This window comes from Rutidosis leptorrhynchoides, chromosome 1, assembly GCF_046630445.1.
Source record: "Rutidosis leptorrhynchoides isolate AG116_Rl617_1_P2 chromosome 1, CSIRO_AGI_Rlap_v1, whole genome shotgun sequence".
NCBI lineage: Eukaryota > Viridiplantae > Streptophyta > Magnoliopsida > Asterales > Asteraceae > Rutidosis > Rutidosis leptorrhynchoides.
In genome coordinates, this window is record NC_092333.1 from 354,513,652 (window position 1) to 354,530,104 (window position 16,453).

At 30.7% G+C, this 16,453-nt stretch overlaps 1 long non-coding RNA gene across 7 annotated transcripts; it reads right to left on the minus strand.

Annotated features, from left to right (window-relative positions):
• Positions 1 to 437: 437 nt before the first annotated feature.
• Positions 438 to 10,609, minus strand: LOC139870716 (uncharacterized). 7 transcript variants are annotated; one of them, XR_011766606.1, is made up of 11 exons: positions 10,231 to 10,474; positions 10,090 to 10,143; positions 2,964 to 3,162; positions 2,721 to 2,885; positions 2,530 to 2,570; positions 2,356 to 2,399; positions 2,096 to 2,132; positions 1,944 to 1,993; positions 1,501 to 1,819; positions 736 to 798; positions 438 to 655 (listed from the first exon to the last, which is right to left on the minus strand). It is a non-coding gene; the product is annotated as an uncharacterized lncRNA (long non-coding RNA). The 7 variants fall into 7 exon arrangements; XR_011766609.1 differs by having other exon boundaries at positions 1,501 to 1,574; positions 1,699 to 1,819; positions 10,090 to 10,473; XR_011766605.1 differs by having other exon boundaries at positions 1,501 to 1,577; positions 1,699 to 1,819; positions 10,090 to 10,468.
• Between the last annotated feature and the right edge of the window lie 5,844 nt (positions 10,610 to 16,453).

Here is a 16,453-nt window from a genome sequence, read left to right on the forward strand (position 1 = left end):
ACTCTAGAATCAGAGAAAGACTCTCTCATCATCTCCTGATTTGTAGAACTCACAAGTCAACATGTCAACAAAGGCATCCAACGGATCAAAACTGAATATTTCCTCATTTGTAAAAGGAGGTTCCAAAAGTTTAATTGGATCCATTCCTTTAGTAGAAATAGCTGTTAAAAGTTAAAGTGTATAAACTAACACCTTGTAATTGAAAAGAAAATAATTCAAGTTATGTAAACATAAAAACTGATCAATACAACATTACACTTTCTTAATTATCTCAATTCAACAGTTTTAGTGTGTTGCCTTAGTTTGTTAACTGTGTTGAGCTTTGAATCATGTTTTATTAAAATGTTACTTTTAGAGAAAACAAGAGTTGAGGGTTTGCGTGTTGCTGCTCTAAGGTTTATGCAATTTTAACGTAAGCTATCGATTTAAACGGCATATTTTACTTCATGTTTTTGGGGCATACAAACTACGACCAAAAACAATTATAGCCTCCATAAACGACAATCATTTGTTGACAGCCATATCACAAAATAATATACAAACTACAACCAAAAACAATTACAGCCATATAATAAGCAAATTTACCCAAATTACTAAGTTCTACCTACTCATCTTCGCTGCTTCAACTTACTCAATTCATCTTCAATATTTGTACCTACAAAAAGAAAGAAAAGGGCATCTCAAATCACATTTTAGTACATTAACCAATAGGTAACACTAACACACAACTCATACCATAGTCACTCTATTCCCATCTTACTAACCACCATAACTTTGCAGTACCTTTTGTACATGATCCTGCACACAAACATTATACTATAAAAATTAACAAACTACATACTTATGTATCTCTATATACAGCCATAGATAAATAACACTAATACAATTACGGACAACATCAATATGCTACAACCACAACTCCCTTTCAGCTTCCATTAACAATAGACTTACAAAATATTCTACTCCGAGATTAGAACCAAGCACCTATAGACTTCGCTTTCATACATTTTTTGAATGTTTAACCCAAAGTAGCAATTTTTCGTACTTTGACAGTTTGACCCAGTTTGACTTTTATTAATAATGTTTAAGCCAAATTGACATTACTGACATCAAAAAAAAAATAAATAAAAAAAAAATAAAAAAAAAACAAAAAAAAACATTGACATGTCAATTGACCCACTTTGACTTTCATTAACTTGAATCAAAATCGAAAATAATCAGTATGACTTTTATCATCAGTATTGGCATGTTTAACATCAAAAATAATCAATAAAGTATTGTGTTTAATATATTAAGCTAACACTTTCAGACTATTTTATTACCCATTTGACCCTTTATTACATATTAAAAAGAACCTTAAACTAAAGCAAGTGGGTCAAGATTAGTACCTGAGCAAGTTGTAACATGGTAGACTAAAGCAAGTGGGTCAACCCTTCTACAATTATCATTTAATTTTATAATTATTATATAAATGCTAAATTAATTAAAACGAAAGCTTACATGGAGTATTGGATGGCATCATGAGCAGTTGCTGAAGGTAGAAACTCATCAACCTCAACCTCTTTGTTCTCATTCTTCTTGTGTTATTACATTTGTTAAGAAAATTTGTTGCATTTGCCTACCAACATGTTAACTAACTTTCTATATCGTATACAATCATAATATTATTATTATTATTAAATTAGCTTAAAAGAATACAATCTTCAAAAAACCGACGGATCTCAGCCATACGATGAGAGGGCAGCTGGCTTATATCAATGTAGTGCCGGTACTCTGGATCATCAGCGCATACCGCAATAATCTTGTCATATTTTTCTCCCTAAATTTAACAATTCACATATTATATATATATATATATATATATATATATATATATATATATATATATATATATATATATACATGTATGAATGAAAAACAATGACAAATGATGATGGAAGCACTTGATCAATATGGTTCTGGCTCGAAGAAAACATTCTGCTAGCACTCGTTCCTGCAACAACCGAAGAAGACAATAAAATGTTTATATTAATAATTCAGATTATAGTAGACAACTTTGAAAGAGCATAGTTCACATCCGGATCTAGTCCCTTACCTGTGCTCTTTCTGCATCAACAACCGTTATGTTAAAACTGAAACAAAGAAAAAAGCTTTTCTAAAAATAAATTTAATAGAATGCCCCAGTCTCTTAAAAATGAAATGATTAGCCTACACTGTTTGTATGTATATAGTTTACTAAACAATTATCCTTCGGATAACCACTAGATGTAAGTCTTAGACAACAAAATACCAATCAAAGAAACAACATATGGTCATCGCCTACAAAATAAAAAAAAAATAAAAAATATTACTTACAAATCAAAGAAACACCGTGTGATCATTGCGAACAAAATCATCACCTACGAAAAATCAAACAAACACTATCTTATGTTAAAAATAAATCAAACAAATAGATATAAGAAGCCTTGCACACCAAATAGCCGTTCAAAGAAACATATGGTGATTAGTTACAAAAAAATGGTTGCTTACAAAACGATACACCATCTGATGGTTGGTCACAAAATTAAAACCTACAAAAAAATCAAACAAAGAGTATCTAATGGTTAAAAGAATCAAACAAACCGATGGAAAATTACAACTGCTATAACGACCAAAAGATAACAGAAATATTAAGAAATTAAGTGATACATGTAACAAAAATTTAAACGATATATACTCACAAAAAGATCACAATCAATTTCGATATATCCTCGTGGCAGCAGAGGCAGTGGTGGAGGAGGATATGGTAGCTAGACTCTTGTAGGAATACATCTCGTTTCACCATCGCACGCTAATGCTCATTCGTTGCACTCCTAACATAAACTGTCCATTTGTGAGACTGATACCTAAACACAATTGATACATCATGAGACTTTCACTTGCAATAATAAGAATAAATTAACGTTGAATAAAAAATCACTTGCTTGATAAAGTCTGTCGATGCTTGAGGCATGTTTTATTTCCCTTGCTCTTGTATCGATACATTATAATCCGTAGTAATCAATTAGTGCCTATATGTTTAAAGGATACCTTTGTAATTTGTGACCTAGCATCAACTTCAGGCTAAAATCATTGGCTTATTCCATCAATTTGTATGCATTAGCATCAAAGGCTCCAAAAACACTGAGATCATATAACAAACAATAAAAACAAATGCAAAATGTGTAATGGATATGCACCTGAATAAAGGTCGTCAAATATATTTGTTAACATTAACCATATAAATAATATATCATAATAATACTAATTATGTTATAAAAGTAATAATTGGATGATAATTTTATTATTATTATAGATATTGCATAGTATATTTTTTGAGTATAAATAGGTGTGTTGAGTTAGAGTTTATGGGATGTATTTTTTTGGTTAACAAAACACTCTCTCTCTAGATTCCAAATGCCACCAAACTCTCATTGTACATTTTTCTATAAATAAAAAACTAATTACTCATACCTTTTGTTCAACCTTTGTTTTCTCTGTTTTACAGTATCTCTATCTCTATATACCTTCTACAGTCAAGAACCACTAAAGGTAGTTATAAGCCTACTGAATTATAACACGTTATCAGCACGATTATCTCAACATTTATACTAAATATGGTTGGCTCTGCCACCTAACTAATATATGGTCGGTTATACCACCTAAATGATATATGGTCGACACTGTCGCCTAATTTACATTTATGTTATCTAACATTTATTTATGTATACTAACATTTACATTTATGTTATTTAACATTTATTTATGTATACTAACATTTACAGTTATGTTCACTAACATTTATATTTATGTTATTTAAGTTATATATGGTCGGTTATACCACCTGAATTATATTTCTGTAATCTAACTTTTACTAACTTCACTAACATTTATATTTATGTTATTTAAGTTATATATGGTCGGTTATACCACCTGAATTATATTTCTGTAATCTAACTTTTACTAACATCTAACTTTTACTAACTTCACTAACATTTATATTTATGTTATTTAAGTTATATATGGTCGGTTATACCACCTGAATTATATTTCTGTAATCTAACTTTTACTAACTTCACTAACATTTATATTTATGTTATTTAAGTTATATATGGTCGGTTATACCACCTGAATTATATTTCTGTAATCTAACTTTTACTAACTTCACTAACATTTATATTTATGTTATTTAAGTTATATATGGTCGGTTATACCACCTGAATTATATTTTCTGTAATCTAACTCTTATTAACTTCACTAACATTTATATTTATGTTAATAAGACCTCATGATTGTACGCAACACGTCATTTGACAACACGGTACTTTATGTACGCAACACGTCATTTGACAACACGGTACCATGGGTCGAGATTAATTCCGATCAATACGAATACGATGGGGTCTTTATATGTTATCTAACATTTATGATTACTTATGCAATAAATCATTATTTATTTCATGCATACTAATGTTTATTCTTAAAAGTAAATCTTAAAAGTTAAAATAAGAAAAAATAGTTTGTATTTTTATTAAAAGTAAATCTTAAAAGTTAAAATAAGAAAAAGTAGTTTGTATTTTTATTAAAAGTAAATCTTAAAAGTTAAAATAAGAAAAAGTAGTTTGTATTTTTATTAAAAGTATAAATCTTAAAAGTTAAAATAAGAAAAAGTAGTTTGTATTTTTATTAAAAGTAAATCTTAAAAGATAAAATAAGAAAAAGTAGTTTGTATTTTTATTAAAAGTAAATCTTAAAAGTTAAAATAAGAAAAAAAATCTTGTCCTTTATATTACTCATACGCGTTTTGATATAGTGACTTTATTCGTTAACGTCAACTAATGACGTTACAACGGTCATATATACATAACGGTTGTTAACGTCAACTGACGACGTTACAACAACTATATTTTTCAAATATAAAATAAACATCTCCGTTTTCACATTTTCACAAATCAATCTTTATTTTTCAGATTACTACTCTCAAAAGGTTTTTGTAAAAATGATTCACACAAGGATGATTTTTCCTATTGTATTGGTCATATTAACTATCATCATTGTTGCTAATATACCACCGGGTGAACCTATATTCTATCCTGCCCTTGTGGTTTTATTATTTGTAATCATACCATTATTCTGTTGTTTGCTACTTATGAATTTAAAATGATTCTAATTTCATTTTATTATTTGTCTATGAATAGAAGCTGATTATGATTATAATTTATGTTATTCATCTTTTTGATAATAGAAAATGTCGAATTTGAAAAGGCTTAAATTTGCTCATTTAGAACAAGTGGGAACAACTACTTAACATGGGTTATGAATGTAGAAAAACATCTCGAATCAAACGGTATTTTAGAAACCCTGAATGAAAATAACAATTATTCCGAACAAGAGAAAGCAATAGTAAGTATTTTTCTTAGCAAACATATTGACGAGTCCTTAGAATCTACATATTATATGATCGAAAATCCAAGTGTATTATGGAAAATACTCAAAGATAGATACGTTAATAATTATCAAAAAAAAAAATAAAATAATAATAATAATAACGGTGATCCATGAAAGAATAAAATTAAAGATATTACTAGACGCTCTTATAAGAATTCCGGAGATTCTTATTAATGATCTGGTAACGTGGATCATCAGTCTAGTATTTCTTGAATACATGAACATCTTGTTTAGCTCTACAAATAAGTCCCAAAAAGAAAAGAAAACGAGAGTGAATCTGTTGACAAATCTTGATTAAATTAACCCTGAGCTACCTTGAGACTTGAATGGTTTGAATTTTCTAAGATGCCTAGTTTTTTTTTATGTATCACTCATAAATAAATGGTTTTAGACCATAACGCATATGTTTTATTAAGTGTTATCTTTCATGTACTTCAGATTATAACTTGTTTGCAGGTAATATAATTTGATTATCTTGCTGAAATATAACTCATTATTTGCTTATCTTATTTGAAGTTTTAGTATGAATCCTGCAGAAATACAACATCAATTAAATGGTAAAGACCTATGTATTGCAGATAGTAGTAACATACACACTATGATCAAATCTAAGAAATATTTCATTGATTTAAATCAAATGAAGGAATTATAAATACTATACCAGCTCTTGCAAACTTGATATAAGAAACGAAAAAGGCAAAATTTCATATTACCAAATGGTACGAATTTTTTGGTAAACAATATCTTGTTTTCTCCCAAATCAAAGAGAAATTTGTTAAGTTTCTCTGATATATATCATAGTGGATATGATTATCAGTCAATGATAATCGAAAATGAGAAATATCTATGTAGCACCGAAAAGCGCATAGGATTAAAAGCGCATATGATAAAAAGCGCATATGATGAAAAGCGCAGCGCATATGATTAAAAGCGCATATGATAAAAAGCGCATATGATGAAAAGCGCATCGCATATAATTAAAAGCGCATATAATGAAAAGTGCATATGACGAAAAGCGCAGCACATATGATTAAAAGCGCATATGGTGAAAATGATATATGATGAAAAGCACATATGGTGATTAATGAAAATCACATATGGTGATTAATGAAAAGCACATATAGTGATTAATGAAAAGCACATATAGTGATTAATGAAAAACACATATGGTGATTAATGAAAATCACATATGGTGATTAATGAAAAGCACATTGAGAAAGAATCACCAATATTTCTTGAAAGAATTCAAGGGAATATATATGGACCAATTCATCCATCATGTGGACCATTTTGATATTTCATGATTCTAATAGACGCATCTAGCGGATGGTCTCATGTTTGTGTGTTATCAAGCCGTAATATGGCATTTGCAAAGTTTCTTGCACAAATTATTAAATTGAGAACACATTATTCTGATTACATCATTAAAAGGATGAGACTTGATAATGCTGGTGAGTTAACATCTCAAGTATTGAATGATTATTATATGTCTACAGGGATTGTTGTTGAACATCCAGTTACTCATGTGCATACACAAAATTGGTTTAGCTAAATCAATAGATAAACGCTTGCAGCTAATAACTAGACAATTGGAAATGAGTACAAAACTCTCAATATTTATATGGGGACATGTAAAATTACATGATGCGACATTAATTCGCATTAAACCAAGTGCAAGTCATAAATATTCTCCATTACCAACTTAATTTTGGTCGAGAGCCAAATATTTTCCATCTTAGAACATTTGGCTGTGCAGTATATTTTTAATTGCACCACCACAATAAATGATTCCTCAAAGAAGGATGGAAATATATGTTGGATATGAAACATCTTCAATCATAAGATATATTGAACTCATGACGGGTGATGTTTTACAGCACATTTTGCCGATTGTCACTTTAATGAAACATTGTTCCCTATATTAGGGGGAGAAATGAAAAATAAATAAAATAATGCTTCATGATGTGAACATCAATTAAGGTATATTGAACTCGCACAAAAGAATGTGAAACGAAAGTTCAAAAATAATGCATATGCAAGAACTTGCAAATTAATTACTTTATGCATTTACAGATATAAAAAAGTGACTAAATCATATATACCAGCGATAAATGCTCCAGCTCGAACTGAAATTCCAAAAGCTGGCAATAATGTCACTGTTGAGTCTTTGCCACGCATCAAACGTGGAAGATCAATTGGTTCTGAAGATAAAAATCCTCGAAAAAGAAAATCAGCTGATAATGAGGTAAGAGAAAGTGTTCAAGAAGAACCACAAATCAATATTCCTTCTGCAGAGGATATTGATAAATGTAAATACTAAAATTGCGATAAATTATGCAATATTATGGAACCGAAATGAAACTAAAATCTCTATGAGATATTTTCATATAATGTTACAATGACATCATGAATAAAGATGATGATCTGGAACTAAAATCTGTCATTGAATATACAAAATGGACATGATTGAGCTCAATGGAAAGGAGCAATAAGAGCTGAATTAGAATCGCTCGATAAAAGAAAAGTTTTCGGATCAATCGTTATCACTTTTAAAGATGTGAAACGTATGGGATACAAATGAATTTTTATCCGAAAAGAAATGTGCAAATGAAGATACAAGGCAAAACTAGACTTGTAACTCAAGGTTTCCCACAAAGACCAGGAATGAATTATGAGGAAAACTTATCCTTATGTAATGGATACAATTACTTATTAGATACTTAATCAACCTGGTAGTTACTTAAATGCATCTCATGGATGTTGTTACTACTTATCTATATGGATCACTTGATAGTGATATATATGAATATACCTGAAGGGTTTAAGGTATCAGAAACATCTAACGCAAAACCTAAAGAAATGTATTCCATTGAATCACAAAGATTTGTATATGGGTTGATACAATAGTATAACGGATTAAGTGATTACTTGATAAGAAAAGTGTATACATATAAACTTATTTGCACATGTGTTTTAATTATGAAAAACAATGACCAGATATATATCGTAGTTATTTATGTCAATGATCTTAATATCATAGGTACAAATAAAGAGATCCATGAAGCCATTCAACTTCTAAAGAAAGAATTTGAAATGAAAGATCTCGGAAAAACCAAGTATTGCCTTGGTTTACAAATTGAACATATGCCTAATGGTTTACTTGTACATCAAACAACATATACTGAAAAGATTTTAAAACGTTTTAATATGGACAAGGCAAAACCATTAAGTACTCCTATGGTTGTTAGATCACTTAATGTTGACACTGATCCATTTCGTCCCTGTGAAGATCATGAAGATATCCTGGGACCAGAAGTACCATATCTTAGTGCAATTGGAGCTCTTATGTATCTTACAAATTGTACAAGACCTGACATTTCTTTTGCAGTTAATTTGTTGGCAAGGTTCAGCTCAGCTCCTACCAAAAGACACTGGAATGAGATCAAACACATATTTCGATACCTTCGAGGAACTACTGATTTAGGATTATTTTATTCTAACAAATCAAAACAAGATTTGGTTGGTTATGCAGATGCAGGTTATTTATCTGATCCACATAAAGCTAAATCTCAAAATGGATATGTATTCCTAAATGGAGGTACCGCAATATCATGACGTTCTCAAAAACAAACACTTGTTGCAACATCATCAAATCATGCCGAAGTAATTGCATTACATGAAGCCAGTCGGGAATATTTTTGGTTGAGATCAATGACACAACTCATTACTGATTCTTGTGGACTAGAACGCAATAAAAGTTCAACAACTATCTATGAAGATAATGTAGCTTGCATAACACAGATGAAAGAAGGGTATATCAAAAGTGACCGAACAAAACACATACCCCCTAGATTCTTCTCATACACTCAAAATCTCATTAAGGACAACCAGATTGAAATGAGATATGTTCAGTCCAGCAAAAACTCTGCTGACCTTTTCACCAAAGCACTTCCAACTGCTATTTTCAGAACACACGTTCATAATATTGACATGAGGCATGTTCAGAAGATGTAACAACTCAGGCGTTGCCTACTTGAGGGGGAGTCAACTCTATGCTGCACTCTTTTTCCCTTAGCTAAAGTTTTATCCCAAAGGGTTTTCTTTAGCAAGGTTTTTAACGAGGCAGTACTAGTTATTCACTAATAAAATTATCATCCAAGGGGGAGTGTTATAAAAGTAATAATTGGATGATAATTTTATTATTATTATAGATATTGCATAGTATATTTTTTGAGTATAAATAGGTGTGTTGAGTTAGAGTTTATGGGATGTATTTTTTTGGTTAACAAAACACTCTCTCTCTAGATTCCAAATGCCACCAAACTCTCATTGTACATTTTTCTATAAATAAAAAACCAATTACTCATACCTTTTGTTCAACCTTTGTTTTCTCTGTTTTACAGTATCTCTATCTCTATATACCTTCTACAGTCAAGAACCACTAAAGGTAGTTATAAGCCTACTGAATTATAACAAATTACTAATTAACAATTAATAATATTAATAATTAATTATTAATAATAAAAAATTAATTATTAATAATACTAATAACTCTTGATAAGTGCAGTATATTAGAAAATATATGTGGTGATCTAACTATTAACTTTCAGAAAAATTAATGACCTGTGAACTTAAAGTACGATGGGCAGCTATTTCATGTAGATTATGAGCAGTACTCTGTAAATAATGTAACAACAATTAATGTGTAAAACACAAAAGCGTAGGTTAAATGCCAGTATCTACCAAAGAACTTCTTTTTGGAACCTATAGACGCGATACACAAACCGGGAAAGAACCCAAATATGACTGCTTTTTCCAGCGACCCGTATAGCTCCAACTAACAACATATATTCAAACAAAGCTGTAATCTACTCCTGTTAATACTATTACCAATCTTTGCCTACTATAAGCCGCATCACCCACCACATGTTTCGCTTTTGGATATCTTATTTAGATAAAACAAAATTTAATGTCACATAAAATAAAATAAGAAATAAATTCAAAAGGAAAAAATTGACAACTGAAGTTTATATACCTTGTAGTATACGGTAATCCCATATGAGAGGTGACATTAGGTGATTCCCGTTTCTATGTCACGAACTCTACGAGTGCTCGAACCAAAAGATACAAAACACAATTGAAGTTGCAACTTCAATACAGACAGCTGTTTTAAGGTAATCAACTTATACCTGAAAATTAGGAATTGATATTGCTCTAAACATACATATATTTCAACGCAATATCATTTATATTTCATAGGCTTTTACCGTTTACGAAGACATTCAATTGCATATTTCACGAGAAAAACAACTAAAGTAAACACGAGCGTAAAGACCGAACAAAAGAGAATAAACGTCGATTTAAACCAAAATATTTATCGAGAAAACATATATCCGAATTGAAGAACGAAGAAGACCGAAGAAAAAGAGTTAAAACAAATGCTCAAGTCAGTATAAACGTCTAAACAACGTCTAACAAGGGATCAACAGAAAACATTAAATTAAAAAAATGTTGTTTACACTTACGCGGATCGCGTAAGGATCCACGCGGAACACGTAATGTTGTGACACATTTCCAGATTTCATTTTACTCTTACGCGGAACGTGCGATTTCCTACGCGAAACGCGTAATGTTGTGACCAGATCCAGATTCAAGTTCACATGGGATGACTGCTCTTAAAGTATAATAATATTTATTTTATGCTGGAAACAAACTTTACACACTACAAGATGCACTCCTTCAATTTTAAATGGAAAAATACAGATCCAACAGCAAATGGGACGGTGACTTTTGAGTTAATTACTATTCTTTTCCAGTCCTTTACAGAAGAAGAAAAAAAAGCAAAAATACAGATCGAAGTTTGAAGATTACCTACTACTACTACTACAAGTGCATTAAATAGAGAGGATACACAGAGAGCAGAGGGAGATCATCACAAATAAATTATTTTTACTAGTGTCTTTGTTATTTCTTATACTCCGTATCATTTTATTTTTATTTCACTTCAAATTAATTTCAAGTTTCAAGAATTAGGATAGTTTCAATATTAAGGGTGTATTGTTCGTGATTAAGGGTATTATTGTTCGAGTGCAAGGGTGTTGTTATTGTAATTTTCTACCATTTGAAGTTAATGAAAGTGAAGATTTTCGTAAGTTTATTCTATTAAAATTATCGTTATCAATTTTTATCGTTATTATTATGTTTGTATACTTATATTTTTATGTTTACCCTAGTATAATGAGTAGCTAAGTTTCCATAGTGTTTACTTAAATCTAGAGCTCTAGTGAAATGGATTGTTATCATTTGTAAATATTAAAATGTAACTTAAGTATTTTTAACATTGAGCCTAATTAAAAGAATCATTATTATGTACTTAGATATTTAACCCTTGTCACTTAATTTATTAGATTCAAATAACGAAAGTTATTTTTATTTATATAAATTAAGCTTTAACATTAAAAATGATTTAGATGAACTTATGAATAAGTTATTAACACTAATTTAGAAATAAAGTTCGGTGGTTTGGGTAATATCATTAATTATATAATAGTGAAATTGTAAAAAGGGAAACCGTTATGATTTAGGTTTTGGCGAAAGTTAAAATTGGGTTAGGTCTCAATTTAAATACTTGAGAATAGTAAACTATCTAAATAAGATCAAATAAAAATTAGATTTAATTTAGTTAGTCGTAACTTTATATATTCGAAAGAAAATATAAAGTTATATATTAAAACATTTTAATAGGGCTTAAATTCAAAACAATCCATGGATCTAGAGGTAAAACATTTAAGTGAACACTCCCATTTATATATTGCAAATAATTATTATTATTATTTTTACGTATTAGTATTCAGAAAATTAAAAATTTAAATTAAACTCCTTCAGTTAAATACTACTGTTTTGTCACATCGGATAAAACTTACGCGGATCGTGTATAACTTTACACGAAACGCGTAGTCCCAAAACATACGCGGAACGCTTATATAGACACGCGAAACTCGTACGTATAAGAACAGTACTGTTACGAATTTTGTTAAATTCCAAGTTTTAATTAAAATCTTTATTATTACTTTAAAGTATTTAATCTATAATTAGTTTAATTATTATAATTTCCTTTCATCCATCTTTAATTTAATTAAAACTTATTATTTAGTTAATTTAAATAAATTTATATTTTATTTTATTGTTTAAAACAAATTCCTAATCATTTAGTTTTATTGCAAGTTATTGTTTTACTTATTACCATTCAGTAATACAATTGCTTTTTACAAATAGTATAATTTCATTTAGTTCACTTTTAATTTAATGATTATAAATCCTGTAATCTTGTAATTTTATTTATAAAGTAAGTTAGTTTAATTAAGTTATTTTTCATTATTGTTATATTATATAATTCCTAATCCAAAACCCTCTTTAAATTAGTTTAACTTCAAATACTATTAAAAACCATTAAACACTCCATCTCCCTGTGGAACGAGTCGGATTTACCTATAAAACTAAACTACGCGGATAGGACTAGTTTCCTATATATGTGTGTGAAATCCACCCGAATTCATTAAAACACCATATATACAATAAATCAATTCGTGTAACAAAACAACTCAAATCCGTTCAAAAATAAAGGTATAGTTTCAGCACATCAACTTTTTGTACAAAAGGTAAAGACTTACTATCTTTGATCCATAGAGAAACCTCTCCGGTTTACATTGTAGATTGGGCTCCCTTAGGACCGCCGGTTAACTTAGATACACAAATCAGGGAGATTTTAAATCAAAGATTCACGAACGAATTTGGGGTAACTATGGTTTTTAATGATTTTGAGAGGTTGTTCAGTTTAACTCGTCCTGTATATAAAGAATGGTGCTTAGAATTCTATTCTACTGTTAGGATGAACCTACACCCAGAAAATATCGATGATACGAATTTTCTACAATTTAGGCTGGGTGGGATAGATAGAAGAATGTCCTTAAGCAACGTGACTACCGCATTAGGCATTTACACCATCGATGAGATGATGACTCCGGTTTTAGGGAGTATATTTTTACTGGTGCTAGATATACCGGTATCTATGATGCTAGGGCAGTTTGGCAATCCTTTACTCGTAGGAATACATATGAGGCCGGGCAAGAATCATATCAAAAGATTATTGATGTTCGGTTTAGAATAATTCACAAATTTATAGCGAACACAATAAACCAAAGGGCATTTGGAAATACAGATAAAATTAATTATACTGACCTTTGGTATTTAGATGTGATTCGAGATAGGGAGACTTTTGTTAGTATACCCTATGGAGTTGCCTACTTCTTGGGACATGTAGGTAAAGGTGCTCGAGGATCAAGTGAGATGTCGGGGGGTCATTATATCACTTGTTTAGGGAACTGGTTCGGACTCGACCCGAGTGAATCCGTACAACCGATCATACCTGTAGATCAAGGTGTTAGAAGTTTAGGATTGGATGTTTATAAAACCGCAAAAGCTATACAAGTGAGGGGTGGAGTACGTAGTTTAAGATGACAAGAAGTTGTTGCTCCCGCTCCTATAGAAGAAGATGATGAACCTGAGCGAGAAACTAGGAGAAGACGGAGACAACCAGATCAGGCTAGTTCATCTAATGTAGGTACTTCTGATTTCGATATGTTACAGAATTCATTTAATTCATTGAGTTTAGATGTAAGGAACTCATATGAAAATTGGTGAAAGAGATCAGAAGATCAGTATACTAGTTTGTCTCGGCAATTAGGGGATGTGAGGCAAACCCAACTAGATCAGGGTAATATTTTAGAAAACATCCGATATGATCAAAGGGGTCAGGAAGCACAACTTGAGTGGGCACATCATCAGGCATATCTATACGCAGCTAACCCACAGAATTACGCACCTTCAGTTTTTCCCTCATACACCCCATGGCAAGCACCCGGTGATCCTCCCCCTCCACCTTATGACTCCAATGCTGCTCTAGCTGCCAGTCAGGAAGCTTATCGGCGTTTTTATGAACAACAACGCCAAAATGAACAGCAGCAGCGTCAGCAACAGGAAGAAGAAAATCAAGGAGGCCCAATATGGCCGTTTTTCTAGTTCTAGTTTTAAAACAATTTATTTTATTTTTTTTTCTCTTGTTTGTAAAAAAATAATTTTAATGGTGTGTGTTAAATATTTTCTTTTACTATTATTTAAAAAAAAAAAATTTAGTGTGGGGTAAAAATTTTGTACTATTGAAGGTCAACCCCATCTTGTGTGTGATTAACATATTTGTTGACAGGTACTTACGATGATGAGATATTCGACGTAACGAAACACGAAAGTATTATTGTGATAAAAGGGATTGGATATGTTCATAGGATAATCATTTTACGATCTTCAATTTTTAACCAAGGAAGTTCTAACTACCTTTACACTTTTTGTCCTCTCAAATTTATACATTTTATCTAGTTTTATGTAATGATGGCATTACATAATCTTAAGTGTGGGGTGGGAATATATAAATTCTCGAGAACTTATAACTTAGTGGTTTTTACGAAAATTTTGAAAATTTTTAAACAAATACATCTAGTCAATTTTTAATGTAATTATGAGCGATTAAAGATTAGGTGTCAAAAAAAAAAAAAAACCGAAATTATCGTCTCCATACATTAAAAATGCATAAGTTTATTTGATTAAAACATATAAAAGAATACCAAGTAGAACAGAATTTATAAAATCATATGTTTAGAACCATTTATCACGTGTTTCTATGAAGTTTATTGCAGATATCATTACTTTGGAATGTATAAATCTGAGTATCCATTGATGCGAGTAATAAAGGATGAATCAAGTCCATCCTTAAAGGAAGTAAAGTCTTCCGAATGTCGTTTTACTTGGTATAGCATACTTCCTAAACTATATCATTTCATACTAATATCATATCATGATATAAAAGTACCGTGGGAAGAGAAAGTCTTGAACTTTCAAACCCGAAAATAAACTTGGTAGGGTAAATCCGAGTCGCTATCCAGTGCAAGACCGATTACGGTGTATAAGCTGGAGCAGGATCTGTCCCGCACGATAGCTCAGTCTTTGCAGTTTTAACCCTTGAATTGAAATGTACAAATTGTCGTAAAAGACCGATAGACATATCGCGTCGGGGGGCGCCCGGTAAAGAGTTCCATGATACTATAATCATGGGGGCGGATAGCTTGCTACTCACCGACTGAGGCTTCGGTTTTCAGTTACCCTCAACCGGAATTTGAGGTTAAAACCGGAAAACGTGTCTAGTTTAAAAACTAGCATGATATTTTAAAAAATCAATAAACGTTTTCACAAGGTCCAATTTTCCCTAAGGATCCAAATTTTTAAACCTTAATCACGAGTTTCAACTTTGTTTCTGTTGTCAGAATTTCATTTTGTGTAGTGTGCGTGTGATCCAATAAATATTGTGTATTGTTTCCAATGTGTTTCATAAAGCGTGTGTTTTCAATTCGTGTGGTGTGTGTGTAAAAAAAAGAAAAAAAAGAGAAAAAAAGAGAAAAAAAAGAAAAAAAAAATTTGAAAGAAAAAGTGTGATTCATGTGGAATGTTATATTACAAACATTTCAATTTTTTTAAGCTGTATTGCTTGAGGGCAAGCAAACTTCAAGTGTGGGGTATTTTGATATTGCTCTAAACATATATATATTTCAGCGCAATATCATTTATATTTCATAGGCTTTTACCGTTTATGAAGACATTCAATTGCATATTTCACGAGAAAAACGACTAAAGTAAACACGAGCGTAAAGACCGAAGAAAAGAGAATAAACGTCGATTTAAACCAAAATATTTATCGAGAAAACATATATCCGAATTGAAGAACGAAGAAGACCGAAGAAAAATAGTTAAAACAAATGTTCAAGTCAGTATAAATGTCTAAACAACGTCTAACAAGGGATCAACAGAAAACATTAAATTAAAAAAATGCTGTTTACACTAACGCGGATCGCGTAAGGATCCACGTGGAACGTGTAATGTT